The sequence below is a fragment of the Lissotriton vulgaris genome, chromosome 5, assembly GCF_964263255.1.
Source record: "Lissotriton vulgaris chromosome 5, aLisVul1.2, whole genome shotgun sequence".
NCBI lineage: Eukaryota > Metazoa > Chordata > Amphibia > Caudata > Salamandridae > Lissotriton > Lissotriton vulgaris.
Genome location: NC_141693.1, coordinates 1585013943 through 1585032393, shown reverse-complemented (window position 1 = coordinate 1585032393; position 18451 = coordinate 1585013943). Strand labels below are relative to the sequence as shown.

General features: G+C 43.4%; 1 protein-coding gene across 1 annotated transcript in view; it reads left to right on the top strand.

Moving 5' to 3' along the window:
• CARMIL3 (capping protein regulator and myosin 1 linker 3) overlaps nucleotides 1-18451 on the top strand; it is a 1161278-nt gene that overhangs the window by 1124380 nt on the left and 18447 nt on the right. The window lies entirely within an intron of this gene.

The following is an 18451-nucleotide window of genomic DNA, read 5'->3' as shown; positions in this document are numbered from 1 at the left end:
TGAAGCTAGGAATACTGTAGTAACAAAAAGGCGTATAGCATACTTAATCTTTACGCAAAAGATCCACATAGGGACTTTTTGTATTTTCAGATGAGCTCAGTTTTTCTTCCAACTTCATGGGGATTTTAAAGGTGCCATGGGGTTGTGGACTCCCCTCGAGGGGATCCAGAAACTAGCCAAAATACAACAAAAAGTATTTTTGTGTGTATGTATGGGGGTGTGGGGGGGGGGGAGAAATGGGGAAAAATTTGCTGCAGAAGAAAACGTCTGTATTTTTTCCCTGCAAATGATATCAACCAAGTGTTTGTGGTGCTGAAATCACCAGCTTTCAGAGACAGGCAGACTTTTGTCAGAAAACCAATATTTTCTACACGGGTTTGGCATTTTACTGGCACATAGCCTATTTTTGCTACTTTATGTGCTTTCAACCTCCTTCCAGTTAGTGGTAGAAATGGGTGTGAAAGTAATTACATTTTTGAAAAGTAGAGAGATTTCTGAATTCAGCAAGTGGTCATTTGTGTAGATCCTTTAAGGTTTTTTTTATAGAAACTAACAGTTGAAAGTAAGAAATATTGAAAATATTTGAAAAAGTGAGGTGCCATTTTTTGGGGGAGAGTAGGGGGAATGCTGGGTGGTAGGACATTTGTGGTGGCCCGGTAATGCCACAACTTTCCCACACAGAAAAGTGAGGAATAAGTGATTTTTTTTAGCTAAATTTAAGGTTTGCATTGGATTCTGGGTAAGAAAAGGCTGGGGGATCCATGCAAACCACACTGCCAACCAAGACTCAGTACACACACACCACCATCCAAGCACATCACCAGCCAAGCACCATCCACACACACCGCACAGCCAAGCGCCATCCATGCACACAGCCAGCCAAGCGCCATCCATGCACACAGCCAGCCAAGCGCCATCCACGTACACAGCCAGCCAAATGCTATCGATGCACACAGTCAGCCAAGCAATATCTTCGCACACCCCCAACCAAGTAGGGCCGGACTGGGAATAGCATCAGCCCTGGCAGATTTCTGCTCGACCAGCTCAGGGAGCAGCGGTGGGACGTGCTAGTAAAAAGCACCGCTCCCATTACTGGGGCCCGATATTGCAGCACTGTGACAAAACCACCTTCCACGGCCAGAAAACCAGCCCCCACCCCTCTAGCTCATCAGGGAAACACCTGGTGCCTGTTACAGTCAGTCCGGCCCTGCAGCCAAGCACCATCCATGTGCACAGCCAGCCAAGCACCAATCCACGTACACTGCCAGCCAAGCGCCGCTCCACGCACACCACCAAGCAAGCGCCGATCTATACACGCCGTCATCAAGCTCAAGTCCATCCACACCATTAGCCAAGTGCAGGTCCATACACACCGCCACCAAAATGCCAGCCAAAGGACAGTACAAGCAGACCGTCAGCCAAACTCCAGTTTACACACACACAAAATCTCCCTGGTTTCTAGTGGTTTTCTGCCACCGCTTAAGTGCAGATGAGAATAAAATATCACTGAAAAAGCCAAAATGTGTGCCTAAAAAAAGGGAGCAACCCTTGCTAATGGAGTTTCTCACTGGCATGCCCATAAACATATCCCTGGTGCCTAGTGGGTTTTCAGCCCCCCCAGTGATGCAGATCAGGGGCTATTGCCCCCATCTGCCTCCCGAAGCAGCCCTCACCTATCTGTATATAAAAAAAAACAATCCCTGGTCCCTAGTGGGGTTTTGGCCCCCTTGGGGGGGCAGATTGGGGGCATGCCCATCAAAGGCACAAGAGCCCTGATGCGTCGAACGGCTCCTGGTTGTCCGACGCAACGAAGGGGTTAAGAACAAACTCCCAAGTTTCTTGAATAAATAACATTGTTGCATGAGGCAATTGTTGCAGGAGCCGATAGAGGAATGCTTCAGTACTTTCAGAGGAGCCACTATGGAGGCGGCTCCTCTTAAGGCACACAAAGCTCTGCCTACTTAGTAAAGATGTCTAATTATGGCACGCTGTAGTTCACTGGATCAGCAAAGTGACATAGTGGAACGGAGCACTCCCCCTCAAAGGCCAAATAAATCCCAGAGAGGTAGGTTCATACAATCTCAGAGGATATCCCCACAACAGTTCGAGCAAGCTCGCCATATCATTTTCCAGTATGAGATTCTGCCTGCTCAGTACGATACAATAAGTGTCATGTACTAGTGGCTTGAAGAAAGCAATGAAGGGTATGGAATATGGGACTTTCAGCAGGAAAGTCAGGGACAGATGTCTTGGTGTTACATTTTGGTTGAATGTATGTGAAGACATCCATAGGGGTGACCAGCACAACTCCTAAATAATCAGCTTGTGAAAGGTAGAGACCTTCACAATATAAATAACCCCATGAATTGTAACCTCGCCTTATGAACTGAACCCTACCTAAGGACTCATGGGTAACCGGTAATAAAGGATGATAAGTTAGTGGGACCCAAGGAAAATACAGGGCTCTCTTACCCACTTTATGACTCAGTCTCTGCCAAACATTCTAGGAGCACGCTACCATGGAGGAGTCAATGGACGATTAGCTGACATATGGCCAGATGTAGGTAAATCTTATTTACCGACTCTAAAGTACCGTATTCTACCGATTCAGTATTTTAGATTCGGAAAATAAGATGTAGGTAATTATTCGGTAATTTTTACTGAATCAGAATGATTCGGTAATTACCGAATTGGTATTTACCGATTCGGTAATTGCCATTGATTCCTATGGGCCTTGATTTTACCGATTCGGTAAAATTACCGAATTGACAAGGGGGACAGGGTGTCACTTTGACACCCTGTTGCACCCCTGATTCTGGCTTGTGTGCCATGTGACACACATACATGCCCTAAGGGCACAGAAAGGGCGGTGCCGAAATTAGAACATATTACTTCCTCTCTGTCACAGGAGACCACAATCTACAGATATTTAAGTTCTGCCAGGCACCACTGGAGAGGAAAGTCCAGGGTAATTAGTATGATGAAAAACTGCAATTTCTCCCAGCTGATCTGCATGCCGGACAGCTTGCCAAACAGGACAAACTCCCTCAGGATACCATTCAGGTTAAGATGTGACTCACAAAGGAAGAGGGTGATGTCATCAGCGTAGAGAGAAATTAACAGGCGCTGATTAGGGTAGCGCAGAACAGTTGCAATAGTGATGCCTCAACTTGGCAGCGATCTGCTCAACGGCTAAAGTAGAGGTGATAACATGCAGCCCAGTCGCGTACTGTAGGAGGCTGGCTTAGTATATGGTGCACACTTATTTAAGTGAAGCACCCTGCACTAATGCAGACAACCCTTATGGTTATTTTAGTGGTCTTAGACAACCATAGAAATCTCTCTAAGTGGTATCTGTAGAGAGCAGCCTTCAGGCTAAGTCCAAAAGGAATGTAAAGCAGCTGGTTTAACAGTACTAAACATATAGTGTAGGTTAAGTGAAAAAGAACCATACATTGTTATTATAAAAATACGTTTTTATTATAAACACTCCCTAACACCTTGGTATAGTTCTTACCCGGAGATATCATCCCAATACACAAAATACTTCAATAGTAAAAAAGGTAAGTAGCTCAAATACACAGTGGTCCCCAGGGGGAGACCAAACCATATACTGATAAAGGTGTACAGACAAAATATCGACTCCAAAATATCGACTGGACATAATATCGAGTTTTAAATATAGACTGGACAAAATATCGACTGGACATAATATCGACTACAAAAATATAGTTTTTCAGGTAAGTGAAGTAATATCGACTGTATAAAATATAGATAGCAAAAATATCGAATTTTTAATAATATATAATATTTTATAGTGTATTTTTATGTAATAATATGTGTGAAAAGTGTGTCTTAATGTTATAAAATATTTTATTAAATGATTTTTGTTTTTATAATAATTGCGTAATGTAATTCTGTAGCGGGTTGTGGGTTTATAGGGGAATAGGGTGGGAAGTAATTTAATAATAATTAATTAATTAATATATGTTTGTTAATATTTTTAATTAATAAATAATTGATAATTAATTAATATTAATTAGTTAATTGATTAATATAATTTTGAACATATTTTGTATTAGTAATTAATTGGTAATTAATTAATTGTAATTAGTTAATTACATTAATTAGAGTACATTTTTTATTTTTATAATTTTGTGTTATTTTTAAGTAATTAATTGGGAAAAAATAATATTAATTATTAAAATAATTACAGCTAATGTGCTAATATATTTACTTTATTGTTATTGTTAATTAATAATTAATTGGTAATTAAATAATATTGATACATTTTGGGTAAAGGAGCATTTTTAGGGTTCAGGGTCAGTTTTCAGTTTTAGGGTAAAGGGGTATTTTTGGGGTTCAGGGTCAGTTTTCAGTTTTTGGGTAAAGGGGCATTTTTAGGGTTCAGGGTCAGTTTTCAGTTCATGGGTAAAGGGGTATTTTTAGGGTTCAGGGTCAGTTTTCAGTTCATGGGTAAAGGGCTATTTTTAGGGTTCAGGGTCAGTTTTCAGTTCTTGGGTAAAGGGGTATTTTTAGGGTTCAGGGTCAGTTTTGGGTTTTTGGGTAAAGGGGTATTTTTAGGGTTCAGGGTCAACAAATAAGATTGTAAAAAATTATTTTTATTATTTTCATTTATTATTTAATTATTATAATTTAATTTAAGTATTTTTAAGTATATTTTAGTAATTAAAATTTAATATTAATTTAATGTAACACTGTTTTTAATAAAGTCGATATTTTTTACATCTATATTATTGTTAACGATATTTTGTACTCAATATTTTTGTACTTACCTGTTTGTAGATACAAACTCGATATTTTGACTGTCGATATTTTGTCCACGATATTTTGGCAAGTCGATATTTTGTCCCTCGATATTATTTCAGTGATCCACTGATAAAGTGGAATGTGAACTGCAAACAAAGTCGAGACTGGACCCAGAAGACTTAGAAGAACCGTGGACCCAGGGAACCACCCAAGGTAAGTACCCAGGTATGCCACGGAGGCCGTGTGCAGAGAGAAAACACGACTGCATACTCAATGCAAGTCAATAGGGGAAGTCATGGTTGCAGTTTTCAAGAAGAAGGACTCTTCCCAGAGTGGGACATTGCCTGGTTAGATCTGTTCGCCATTGTCAAGAACAAGTAGGGTCAAATCTACTGTGCACTGTAATTCCTCCAGGAATGTTGCTGGGAGACGCATTCCAACTATGATGAGACATGGGTCTGCTGCATGTGTTGCCACGACACCTCTCCTGCCTTGAGTTCTGAGGAAAATCAGGACGGACTGAGCCTGTGTCAGGTAAATCTCCCACGAACTGGACTTGGGGACTATGGTACGTGGAGATCAACAGCATTAGCATTTGCTCTTCTGTCCACGTACCATGCAGGGAGGACCTCCTGTCTCAGCAAAAGGGGAGGTCCTACACCAGAGTCTCTAAAACCAACACCTCTATGCTTGGAGATTGAGCAGTTGCCATTAAATGCATTTGATCTGTCAGCCAGAGTAGCCAAAGGCATCCTTGCATCCCAATGCCCTTTGACCTAGTCCATCTATTCTGGGCACTGGAAACATTTATTGGCTGGTGTGGGGGTTGTCGTACTCTGCAAACCAAACTTTCAGACATGTTTGTTCTATCGTTGTTACAGCAAGACCTTCCAGTGGGCACAATTAAGGGTTATCTGTCAGCCTTTTTGTGTTGCCCTGATTGTCGCTCTTTATTTAAATTCACCTATTGTGACCTGTTTTATCGAAGGTCTGACTCATTGTTTTCCCCAAAACCGTTGGTCATGCCACAACAGGACTTGAACTTAGTGTTGACTTCTTTTGTGCACATCTTTTGTGCCATTGCACAGCTGTTCCCTTCGACTACTGATGCTCCAGTTTCTCTATTCCATCATTATCCCTTTGTTCTGGTGAATGAACTGTAATTGCTCTTGGCGTAACCACTCTACATCACCTTTTTCCCAGCCAAATCAGTGCTGATGACCTGGGTAGGCTTCTCACCCAAAGTTGTGAAACCATTTCATGTTACATTGACCACACAAAAGACCATTGTGCAAACCTGACAGTGAGATCATCCAGCACGTTGTTTTTAATTTCTAACAGCTATTGTTCAGCAATTGTGCCATCATGAATGAATTGTTCAGTTTGGCAGTGCAATTTCAGATTAACTTTGGTAACACTCTTTCTAGGGGATACTTTATGTAACTGCAAAGTCCTCACCTTAGAATAACCCCATACATCCAACTTCATATGGGAAATTCTTCGGCAATGCTCCTGTCTGTCGACAGGTACCACCATGTGTCTTCACAGTGACTCTGAACCACCGCAGAAGTGAAAAAGTCGAGTTGCATATAAAACCCACTCCTGCGTGCTGACATCAATTTCTTTTTTTTTCTTTGACACCTTCAGATGTGGAGTACAACAATTGAACTGTAAAAAAAAGTCTAACTTGGATACTCAGATGTGAACTCCACAGAACCGGGATGCAGAGGAGGGTGAGGAATCTGCAGTTAGGTAGACTAGCTACAAGAAACTTCATTACCAACAGTAAGTAACTTGTTCTTCTGGTGGATACTGTTGACCACAAATTCCTCACTTTAGAATAGATGGATACCACAGTAGTACGTTCCAAAGGTGTAGGGTCTGGAGAGTGGACTCTGGATAGGAAGTCTGCCGGACGGAAGAAGAAAATGTCCCTTCTGTTGCACCAGATTGTCAATTTAATAGTGTTTCATGAACACCCATGTTGCAGCCTAGCAGATGTCCAGAATCAGCAACCCCAGTCCCCCACGAATGCCATCTGTAACAGCCTTGGTTAGGTAGAATGAGTCTACAGGGTAATGTTTCTTGGCCAGGACATATCAGATTTTGTTGCAGAGGACTAATAATCTTATCTGCACCACCTTCCCTTTGTTTGCTCCACAGAATCCTACAAACAGATGATCATCCACACAATAGAGTTTACCCTGAGGAATATAGTTGACAATCCTCATTGTCAGTCTGTTCAAAACACAATATGGCATTGGAATGCCTAAAATAGGATACCAGGGGGAAAATGTGAGTAAGGGTAAGATATCGAACTCACGCGGTGCTGTCCGCACCCCCGGCACCGCCCTAGTGACGCCGCTGCACCGAAGTCACTGGTTTGGAATGGCGCCAATAGCAGACTTGAATGTCTGTCACAGAACCACCTTTTAGGAATCTTTACAAAATGTGAATAAAATAGGCAGACTTTAGAACATGTTTTGATGACACAAATAGGTAAACATGACACAACTATCTGGTGTATGAGAATCTTACCCCTCACGCAGCACTGGAAGACGTTAACGAGACCCTGTTCTACAAGGATACCAGATCGGAGGTCTGGATGCCTAGGGAAAAGGATAACAGATCTACATAGATGGCAAGGAGGCTGCGCCCTTGGCTTTGGAAGGTAGTGTCAGAATGTCAAGTGAACAGATAAATGCAGATAAACACTGAGGAGGTCAAGGGTTGAAACACCAGCAACACCGAAGGTCAAGAAAAGCACAAGGACCCTGTAAGGAAGGAGAGGGGTAACGGGAGCAGTAACTGCGAATGAGTTAAAAAAACAAGGTATAGAAAACACAAGTATTGGTGACCAAATGATATGACAGCAGAAAGTCAGAAAAGCAAGGAAAGTTGTCAGGAGCCTACATAGTGTCTTCAAGATATTTATATACTAGCTCTGTCCTGATTGCCCCAGAAGTCCAACTCCTATCTCGTAAGTATAACAGTAATAACTCCTTTGCGAGTTTTCATGTTCCCGTTTTCCACAGTCTCCATGCCTGATCTATTTGGAACTTTTAAGAGGCCCTATGCTCTTATAGGAATTAGTTGATGCAACTCCTTGTGTTCCAGATTTCTGTTGCTAAATGATATTTCTGACAATCAGGAGGTCAGGGCTGGAGTATGATGGAGTATGTTTGCCAAATTATCCCAGTGGTTTTGAATTTAATGAGAAATGTTGTTTTCCCTTGTGGCTGCTCATGTCCACACATGCTTGGTTTCAGCTACCAGCAAAACACTCAGAAACCGGTCCTAGGATGCTTGATTCCGGTCCAGGGAAGACATGGCTTGGTAGTTCGGGCTGGACTGTTCCCATAAGGCACAGGGTCAAGGCTGGTTCGTATATGGCCATGTCTGAACTGGGGTGGCTTGGTGAGCAAATTAACGATGAATTAAACCCAGATCTGTGACTGGGGGTAAATGTTTTGCCATTGTGCAACATTCCGTCCTTCATCTTGTGTGTTTTGTGGTTTCAGCTACCGGCACCCATTCATCTGCTGAGCTGATTACCATGCAGAATTCTTTATCACAATTCTGCATCTCTGAGTCTCTCTCCTTGGTGCCTACAGTTATAGAGTTGTGGCACTTAGGCCTGTCTCGTTATTGTCTTGAGGTGCTGGCTAACTCCAGAACTGGAATTTTCAGTGCTGAGCATACTTTAAGAAGGAGAATGTTCTTTGCCTAGTGTTCAGAGAACAGCCTGCGTCCAGTGCTGCGCGAACTGCTTCAGCGGCTGCTGTATCAGCTGGGCTTGACAAGGTTCAGTTTGTAGAACGCATCAATATTAATGCAGCTGGTGGTAATATCCTTTTACAGGAAGAAGGCTTTCTAACTGATGCACAGCTTTGATTTCAATTTCTTGGGATAAGCCGTTCCTGGTGGCTGTCAACTCAGCAATCATTCTATCTTGAAGATCCTTGCATAAAGTTTCATCCTGACAAGGTAATTCTGTGGACACAGTTGGAAGTTCAGGCCAAAAGTAGTATCCAAGTTAATCTCACCCATACTGCTTCTTTGCCTGTGTTCTTTGCGTTCCTTAAATCAAAGGTGCATGTTCATGCAACATGTTCTGAGAATCTGAACAATGAATGTACTAGGGGGAGGAATCACTGTAGGTCAGCAAGATATGGGAAAAAGCAACCTCAACTGTTTAGTGTTTTTTGCCTCATGACAGAACATGTTCTATATTTTACCTGAGGGAAGCTCAAAAGCATTAAAAGTTATAAAAGAATGAATGATTGAGAAACACTTTTACAGGTAAATTAATCCCTTTTACTTGAAGTGCCATCTGGTGATGCTCCAGCATGTCTTCCATGTTCTTGTCAATTAAGATTAAATGTCTCCACATGTAGGTGATGTCATGTTCTGGCTTTGCTGCAATCTGAATCTCCCTGCATGGTCTTCATCTAAAGCCAAGCTTGAGGAATTAGAAAAATGCAAGACACCTCAGCACTTAATGATGTTAGAAATGATACTGCTTTCTGATGGAAACTTCTAGCTGTAGATTCCTCTCCTGTAGAACAATCCCCAGCTACCAGACTGGATCCAGAAAACTTTAAAGCCTTAATGCCGCCAGAAGAGGGCCCTGGACTCAGTCACAGGTAATGTCCTAGAGTCCATAAAGTGCCAGCTCCAGCACATCGACATCAGTTCCTTTTTCCCACGCCGATCGAGAGCTTCGATCCCTGAGGAGTTTTCCACACACGAAGTTACTGAAAGCAGTACCAATGTCTCCACCTATGAAATCGGGTTTTAAACCCTGAAGGGATCGTGAGGGACAGAATTCCATCATGGCCCCCCATGCGATCTGTTTGTGGTGCTTGGGCTCTGACCATGACACCAAATCTTGTACTTTCTGGTTCAGTATGAACCCAAGCCCCTCAAGCAGTGGGACGCCTAGCTCTTTATGACTCAAGCCAGGACCGACCATCAGTGCGGGAAACGTTTTCAACACCATTCCCATTCTCCATCTTCCTCATCCACCAAGCAGAGTAGATACCACAAAAACTCCAAAAAGTCAAAAGGTTAGTCTCACAGCCATTCTCCGACTCCCACAGGACATTCTTCCTCAGAACCGAAGTTTGTCGAAATCCCAGCTGAGGACCCTCCTTGTAGCCCTGCTCCTCTACCAAGACCTGCTCTGGAAAGACCTCTACCGCGTCCAGAACATTCAGTGCCAGCTCCCAGGCCTGAACCTTCAACTCCACAATTCCCTGAATTCCCAATGCCAGGCTCTGATCCAGCGGTATTCCTCAATGCCTTGTGTAGCAACTTTTCAAAGGTGCAGTGGTATTGGTACCAAGGTTGCTAAGCATGTTATTACCTGGTGCCCAACATGGATGGCAGTCTGGGCCCAATTCTAGATCTCAGGTGCCTGACTTTCTACCATTTAGAGTTTGGAGACTGCATGGTGTCACTGGACGTGCAGGATGCATACTTCCACATACCTATCCTAAACTCCCATCTGAAGTACTAGTGCTGTGGGGTGGGTTCTGCACAGTACCTGTTTGCAGTACTACCCTTGGGATTGACTTCTGCAACTTGAGTCTTCATCAAGGTGATGACAGCGGTTTCAGTCCATCTTAGACAGTCAAGTGTGACGATCTTCTCATACCTGGACAACTGGCTCCTCAAAGCCAACTCAACAGAGATGGTAGTGCACCACCTTCTTTCGACACTGTCTTTGTTGTTGAACCTGGGCTTTTCGATCAATAAGCCCAAATCTCATCTGCGGCCCTAACAACAACTCCATAGGGTTGGTACTAGAAACCACCTATTTACGCGCCTTTCATCCTTTATAGAGGCTGACAGACATCCAGGAGATGATGCCATTCTTCCAGATAGGCGCAAGAGTTCCAGTCCTGAGAGTCTGGCGATTCCTATGTCTCCTGGCTTTCCTGCATTCTTCTAGTCAGTCAAGCACATTGACGCATAAAATCCCTGCAGTGGTCCCTCCAGAGGCAATGGATGCAGTACTGGAGAGACGTGTAGGATTCCATTGTGATAACCCCCAGTGCTGTGACAGATGTGGCTTTGTTGGGGAACGAAGCAAATCTTATAGATGACCTTCACTTCTCTTCCTGCCATGACCATGGTAGTGACTGATGCTTCCACCCTGGGTTGAGGAGCTCACCTGGAAGATCTGGAGATCAGGGGTCTCTGGCCTCTGGAGAAGCAAGTTCTTCATATCAATCAGCTGGCATTCCTCCCCCCCATCATAGGTCGGTCTGTCCAGATCTTGTCGGACAACACGATTGTGATGTGGTATGTAAACAAGCAAGGGGAAATAGTGTCTTCACTTTTTTAGGCTCGGAGACTGTGATCCTGTGCACACTGCCAAGGGATCTGGCTCACCACCAATCACATAGTGGGGTCTCCGAATGTCAGAGCTGACAGCCTGGGCCTGCATTATCTTGAAGTTCAAGAGTAGCGTCTTCTACCAGAGGTAGTCCAGGACATTTTTGAGCAGTGGGGCAGTCCTCAGGTGAACTTATTCACTTCTTTAGAAAATGGTCAGTGCCTGCAATTCTCACCTTCCAGTATTTGTCGAAGGTAGCCCTGGGGGACTAGTTTCAGTTGAGGTAGAACTTTAAGCTGAATTACAGGTTTTCCCCCATCACCCTTCATTCCTCGTATTCTGAGGAAGATTTACCTCGACCCAGGCCAAATCATTCTTATAGCCCCGGATTGGTTGAGGCGGATGTGGTATGCTATGCTTCTCAACATGTCCTCTGCTCTGCCTGCCATGCAGAGTGGACCTTCCCTTCTAGTTGAGGGGGCTAGTTTTGCATCCAGAGTCCTCCACTTACATGCTTGGAGATTGAGTGGGGATAATTGAGCTCCTTTCAGCTGCCAGAATAGGTGGTAGACATTATATCTCCTGCGTATCACTCTCCCCTAAGTCAGCGTACTCTGGCAGATGAGGAAATGTTGTTGCTTGGTGTATGGACAACAGTGTGGATCCTTTGCAGGCAAAGCTTTCCCAAGTGCGACAGTTTGTGCTTTCACGTTCTCAAGAAGGGCGTGCCTTTGGCACTTTGAAAGGCTATTTAGCTCCCTTGTCTGCTTTTCTCTGTCTGTGGGATCAGCCGTCCCTGTTTAAGTCACCTGTTGTCCTACATTTTCTTAATGGCTTGTCTAACTTTTTTCCTTCAGCTCCATTTGTAATTCCTCAGTGGGACTTTAATTTGATTCTTTCGCTCTTGATGGGGACTCCGTTTGAGCCTCTACACAGTTGTAAGCTTCGAAGGTTGCCATCAAGTCTGCTAGATGGGTCAGTGAATTACAGACCCCGAGCTGTTATCCCCTGTCCACTACCTTCTTCCCAGACAAGTTGGTGTTGCGAGCCAGGGCTGCTGCCCTTCCCAAGGTGATCACTCCTTTTCACCTGCCCCACTCTTTTACCCTTCCAACCTTCTACCGGCCACCTCATCCTTCCAAGAAGGCGGAACGGTTGGATTTGAAGAACGAGGTTTATTACTACCTGGACAGCACCAGAGAATATCGTTCCGAGGACCAGCTCTTTGTGGTCTATTGTGGAGCCAAGAAGGGAAGGTAGTTCAGAAAAGGACTCTATCCCAATGAATCATCTTCTGCATTGAAATCTGCTACGCCTTTGCCAAGAAGGAACTGCCTCAAGGAATCAGAGGCGATTCCTCCAGGGCTTTGTACACCACAGCACTGGCTCAAGGTGGCCTGATTGCGGAAACATGTGAATCGACAGCGTGGGCTTCCTTGCACATTTTAGCGAAGCACAACTGCCTTGAAGCAGAAATTCGCAGGCACAGGCACTTCGCTAGATCTGTCTTGAAGGATTTCCTGGTCTGAATCATCCAACAGCCCTCCTCCTTGAAAGGGTATTATTCGGAAATCTGTTCTAGAGGTACGGAATCTACAGATAGAAGTATCAGTCAGAAGGAAAAGTTACTTACCTGTCTTAACAATGTTTCTGATGAATACTCTATCTACCTGCAGATTCCTCACTGATTCACCTGCCTCCTTGTTTTGATGGATGACTGATACGGACAGTTAATAAGGTTCTATACTACTTAAATATATTGGTACTGCAAACTCAGGATTTTTCACACCCTCTCGTCTAGAAGGCTTGGAAAAAATTGGAGGGAAACTGACATCGATGCTAGGGTGACCAACTGGCATGCATGCAAATTCAAGACGGTGAGTGTAAAAATTTAGGACAAAGGGTCAAAATTAAGGACAAAAATGCAGATTGTCCAGTCTAATATTTCGTTTATAGTTCATTGTCCTGATTATGCATGTTTGGTGATAGAAGTGGTCAGGAAGATCTGATTGGATGGACTATGTTACCAGCATCTCATATCTGAGTTCCATTGTGAGATGTAAAGCATCTCGCATAGAATGTAGCTAATTGGGCCCTGCAGTGCTGGACTAGAATGAAGTCCTCAGAGGGGCCAGATTTATGTATCAGATAGCTTCAGGTATTTCATTTCTGTCCAGCTGATGATGATTGGTTATGGGGCTGGTACAGTACTGAGTGATGGATAAAACCCACAGAGGACAGGTCTTGTATGAGGGTAAGAGCATTAAGCAGGAAAACAGAGTTATTAAGTGGAGAGTGGAGAAGTGTGGCTCAATGGTTAGAGCGGCAGACCCTGATGCAGAGGTCTAGCCTGGAACCAGGGTTCAATTCCCCGCCTCAGCGGGTCTTGGGCTCAAAATTCCACAGACCTGATAATTCTCACCTCGGTGCCTATTCCAATCATGGAGTCCCACTCTGCAACTCTTGGCAATAGCTTGCTTAATCTCCACAACGGCCCCCATAACGCTAAGGATGCCTGGCCTCCACCTTGGAGGTGCCCAGGAGTGGATGCCTCACAGGGAAAGCCAGGATGGGTTCCACAGCGGTATTCGTACAAGCTCCTTGAGACCGTTGCGGGTGAGTAGTGCGCTATACAAGTATCAATTTACATTACATTACATTAACCAGCCCGCATGAGCTATAATTGGCGACACACTGCTGAGTGTTATGGTATTATTGTGGGCCAGAATGATTAGATAGGAGTTGACATTACTATATAATGTCCTGGCTAGCCATATAGCAGCCCTCCTTATTTTACCTATATATGATTGGGCTTTTTCATTTCTGTGAGATGTAAACTGCAGATTCTCTCTAATGCACAGAAGTGTGCAACAGACTAGAAACTGCATACGTTGTTGAGGTATTATTGTAGGTCAGGAGGCACTGTCTTTTACATACGGAACATTTTCTTTTGAAATAGAAGCACAATGGCAACATGCAGTTTTAGTGATAAAACTATATGGCGCCTACAAATATTAATGTGTGGAAATGTGATGTCAGCAAAAATGTATCATTTGAACATCACAAAATAAAGTGCCTTGATTGTTTTTATCCTATTAAAACTTTGTTTTGAGCACACTTCTGAATTACAAACAAGTGGGCCACTTGAGGTTTCCAAACTTCTGACATGTTTTGAGACATTTGCACAGTTCATCGACTCCACAGCCAACCACACAAAGGAACTCTTCAAAATAATCAAAGAACTCTCCAAACCAACAGCCATACAGACCTACCCTTCCAGCCTCATGGGGAAAATCCTGATGCCTGGTACGGCCCTCTCTCATGGGTATTTCATTTCTTTTATAGTGCTAGTCATGCTAAGTATGTAGGGCAGGGTGTCAGAGTGTGTTAAATCACACACATATTATATAGAGACAATGACTCATATAAATGTGTAAGTCAATGTATAGAAAATGTTACATAAGACAATGAGGGCTACAAGGATGTCATCCATAGGTATTATATCTTAAGAGCGGGTTGCCTGCGTAAATATAGAAACTCAGGATTTAAAACCTAACACCCCTAAGCTGGGGTTGCTTTCAGTAATAACTAATGTCTGTGTTAATATATTTAGAGTAACACAACAGATAGCAATGGTTTGCAAATGAAAAGACTAGGAATGGAAACATGGAGCCAGGAGGCAGGGCCGAAACTTCATAAAGCTAGGTAAGAAAGGATCCTTTAAGCACTACCTCTGCGTTACACCAAAAACAATAAATGTCTGAAAACAGCCTTATTGTTTCTGTAGAGAGAGCACACAAAACAAAATCCTATTTTGCTTAGAACGCTAAAAATCCTTACATCGTTCCACACTCTGGCCTCGAATCAGCAACAGATGGGGAATAAATAAGGGAAACACAATACACAGGATATGAGGCAATTGGGACTGCACTTACTACTATAATGAGGTCATATGTAGCATTCACTTCATTGGTGCATAGGACCTGAGGCTCAATACCCTTAAGCCTCCTAGGATTTAAAGAAACCCCACAATTAGCACAACAACAGTTTGGTGCAACACCCAAAATTACAATTTCGCAGATTACATCATATGGTTTATACAGGACATTAATTCAGCAGGTGTTATTCCAATTTTTCTTTATTCATGAGCTTTTCTTCATAACACAATTAAACTGTAGCCAATGTGTTTCGTCCTCTCGGACTTCTTCAGGGCAGGGAAAAGTATGTTGGCCTTCTATATGGATGCTGTTTATAACGTGTGATCTGTACTCCTCAAAGTAATAATGGAAATACCTTGTCAAGGCAGAGTCTCTTCCTAGATGAGTCAATACTATTTTGGGAATCCGTTTTCTGTATAGTTTAGTACCAATTGCCAAGGTCTGGTGTAAGTTTATGGGTGTTATCCCATTTCAACTTTCAAAATGGTAGCATGTGGCTCCTGTTGTATCCACGCATCCAGATAGTGTAGTTCTTCTATAGTGTTTGTGCTTTAGTATGCCTCATCAAAGTATGAAAAGCAGCCAAAGGCAGTCCCGGAACCAGCCCCATATTGCACAGAGTTTATGGGCAAGATTGGCCCTCCATTCGAGGGCTTGGGACGAAAGGTGGAACCCACACCACCATATATTTTTTTTAACTGGTCCATTTTTATTCTGCAGCAAAACTTTCTAAATATGTTAGTTGAAAATAGTTGCATTTTATAAAGGACCCTAATTATACATGAAGGAAATATTCAAATCTGGCACAGTACCCATGAGTAGTGTGAAATAACCTGCCTACATTTTGCCTAAAGGTGGTAAAATAGATTACTTTATATTTTCTGGTGAATAAAAACAGCATGTAGTTTGGAAACACCCTTCCAAATTAGACCAAACATGGTGTTCAGCTTTATTCTTACTTACATGAACTGCACGTGGGTCACCACATGCCTTAATTGCCCTGACTGGCCCATTGTCATTCTGTATGCACCAATCAGCCTTCAGACAGAATGACAATGGGTCCATCACAGTCTGTGAGAGGCTGTCGAGGGGCTGCTCTTGGGTACAGAGCAGTGCGAGGCGGCCCCAGCAGGGAGTTCTCAGAACATTGAAGCGTCTCAAAGGTGAGCAGTGCAGTTCGCTGTTACCCCCCAAATTACGGACAAAAGGCATCCATAAGAGGGATCTTCACGGACAATGGATGTGAGATCCAATTAACGGACTGTCCGTGACACTTATGGACGGTTTGTCACCCTAATCGATAGGCTGGAGTGGGTGCTATGGAACATCGCCTGACATCACTTTAAATGCCGACTGAGTCCATTGCACTCTACTGGCGTCACAAGCCTTTGAAGTTTTCCGAATCCAGTCTGATACCTGGGGATTGTTCTACACGCGAGGAATCTGCAGGTAGAGTATCCACCAGAAACATCTTTACCGCAGGTAAGTAACTTTTCTTTCTGAGAAACCTTATGTAGAAACCAGTGGTTGTAGTGGGCGGGATCGGCAGGGCACAGTATGCTCCTACTTCTTTCATTCAATAGATTCCGTTCCCCTACTTTTTTATTTAACGCATTCATCCCAAGACGTCAGAAATAGCCAAGGCCTGCAGAGAATGCTCGCCGTTAGGGAATGGGAGTGGTGGGAAGAGAAGAAAAAGGACTCTTTTTCTTCTTGCTCAGAGAAGACACAAACAGTGGCCACTTCTGCTCTGCTGCTGGCAGCTCCCCCTCTCTTTCTTACTCTTCCTTCCTCTCTTTCTTCCTCGTATTCCCTCTCTTTCTGTTTCTGTCTAGCTCCTCCTCACTTACTGAAAACCGTGACTTCAAGATACACTTCTCACTCTCTCTTTCCTTCTTTGGTTTATTTGTTCCTCTGTGAAATGAATCCAAAAACACTTTTGTCGTCTTTTTCTGACATTTTTCTTTTCCACAGTGCAGCCTCATGAGTAAAAGGTTCAAAATATGAAAAAGAAATAAAGCAAGACAAAGTGGTCGCAAAGTGGCCACATTAGTCACTTTACAGAGTTTGCCAGTGAAGTGCTACTTTTGTTCTCTTGTCTTACTTTGAACAGCATTGTTTTCCCGTGGTGGAGAAGTGCATTAATACTGGAGATACTGCAATGCCTGATTGAAAGGTGGACTGGTAAACAAAATGTGTACCGCAGCTCTGTTTTCACGGATGTGGTCTCTTTAAACCATATTGCTTACGTTTTCTAAGGATATAAGCAATGGGCATTGACACAGGTCCCTTCTGGGCCCTGTAATCATGCACTTAACTTCTCTAGCGAAAGCACTGAATGATTTCTAAATAGTGAGTGTAAAAGCGTTATGGTAACCATGTTATTCCTGCTTACATTTTACACGCTTTACTTAATCTTGCATTCCCTATGAGTGTGTGCTGTTTCCAGGATGTTGGTACTTTTTTTTTGCAGAATATTGCTCTTGCCTAGTGCGTAATTTGAACTGAGTCGCATCCTGTTGTTTATATCGGGGCACATTTGGGTTGTAGTTGAAGGCAATGCGAGTTTCTCTCGGTGGGGCAGTATGGTGTTCAGTGGGGGAGAGGATGTGGCACTATGGTCAGAGCTGCCGAATTTGGAACTGGGGAAGTTTGGCCTTAATTACCTGTTTCCCTAGACTACTCTCCCGAGGAAGCACATTCCCATGCTACACCTTAGAAGGCCTTGGAAGACCTTAGAAGCCCTGGTGTTTTAGCACCAGCAGGTGGACCCTAGTGGTGGCAAGTGTAGGTTAACTTTGATGCCTGTCCACCGCAATCTATACTGAAGTTCAGCTCCAGTCTTGCGGGCTGGCCTATGAAGCAAGACACCCTAGATCAATAGTGACTCTGTGACTGAGGTCACAGGACTCTTGGGTGGTGCAACAGGTGTGACCACACAGGGCACTGACTTTTGGTGGGGGAGTTGTGCTTGTAAGTATATTGTGAATTTAAAAGCACTTGCTTCCTCCTTCCTGGCCTCCAGCAAGTTTTGGAAACAATAAAAATGTCAAGAAAACTCTGGTGATTAATGTTCTTCCTAGAGAGAGAGAGAGAGAGAGAGAGAGAGAGAGAGTTTTTTCTAGTGGTAGTTTTGTCACATGGAAAGGTAGCGCAGAGGGTTAATGTGCCTGCTACAAAGAACATGCACCATGCAGTTCACAAAGTGCACATAATGTAAATAGGTCAGTGGGGTACTGATTTTGTATGAGAGTTCCTTTTGTTACTTGCCGTTTATAAGTTAAAATCCTAACATAGAACAGTGAGCTTTTACACTATATTGCCGATTAGTATGGTTGTCATGTGACTCCCTCACCTTGTAGTTCTTTGTCTTATGTAACATTTCCTATACAGTGATTTA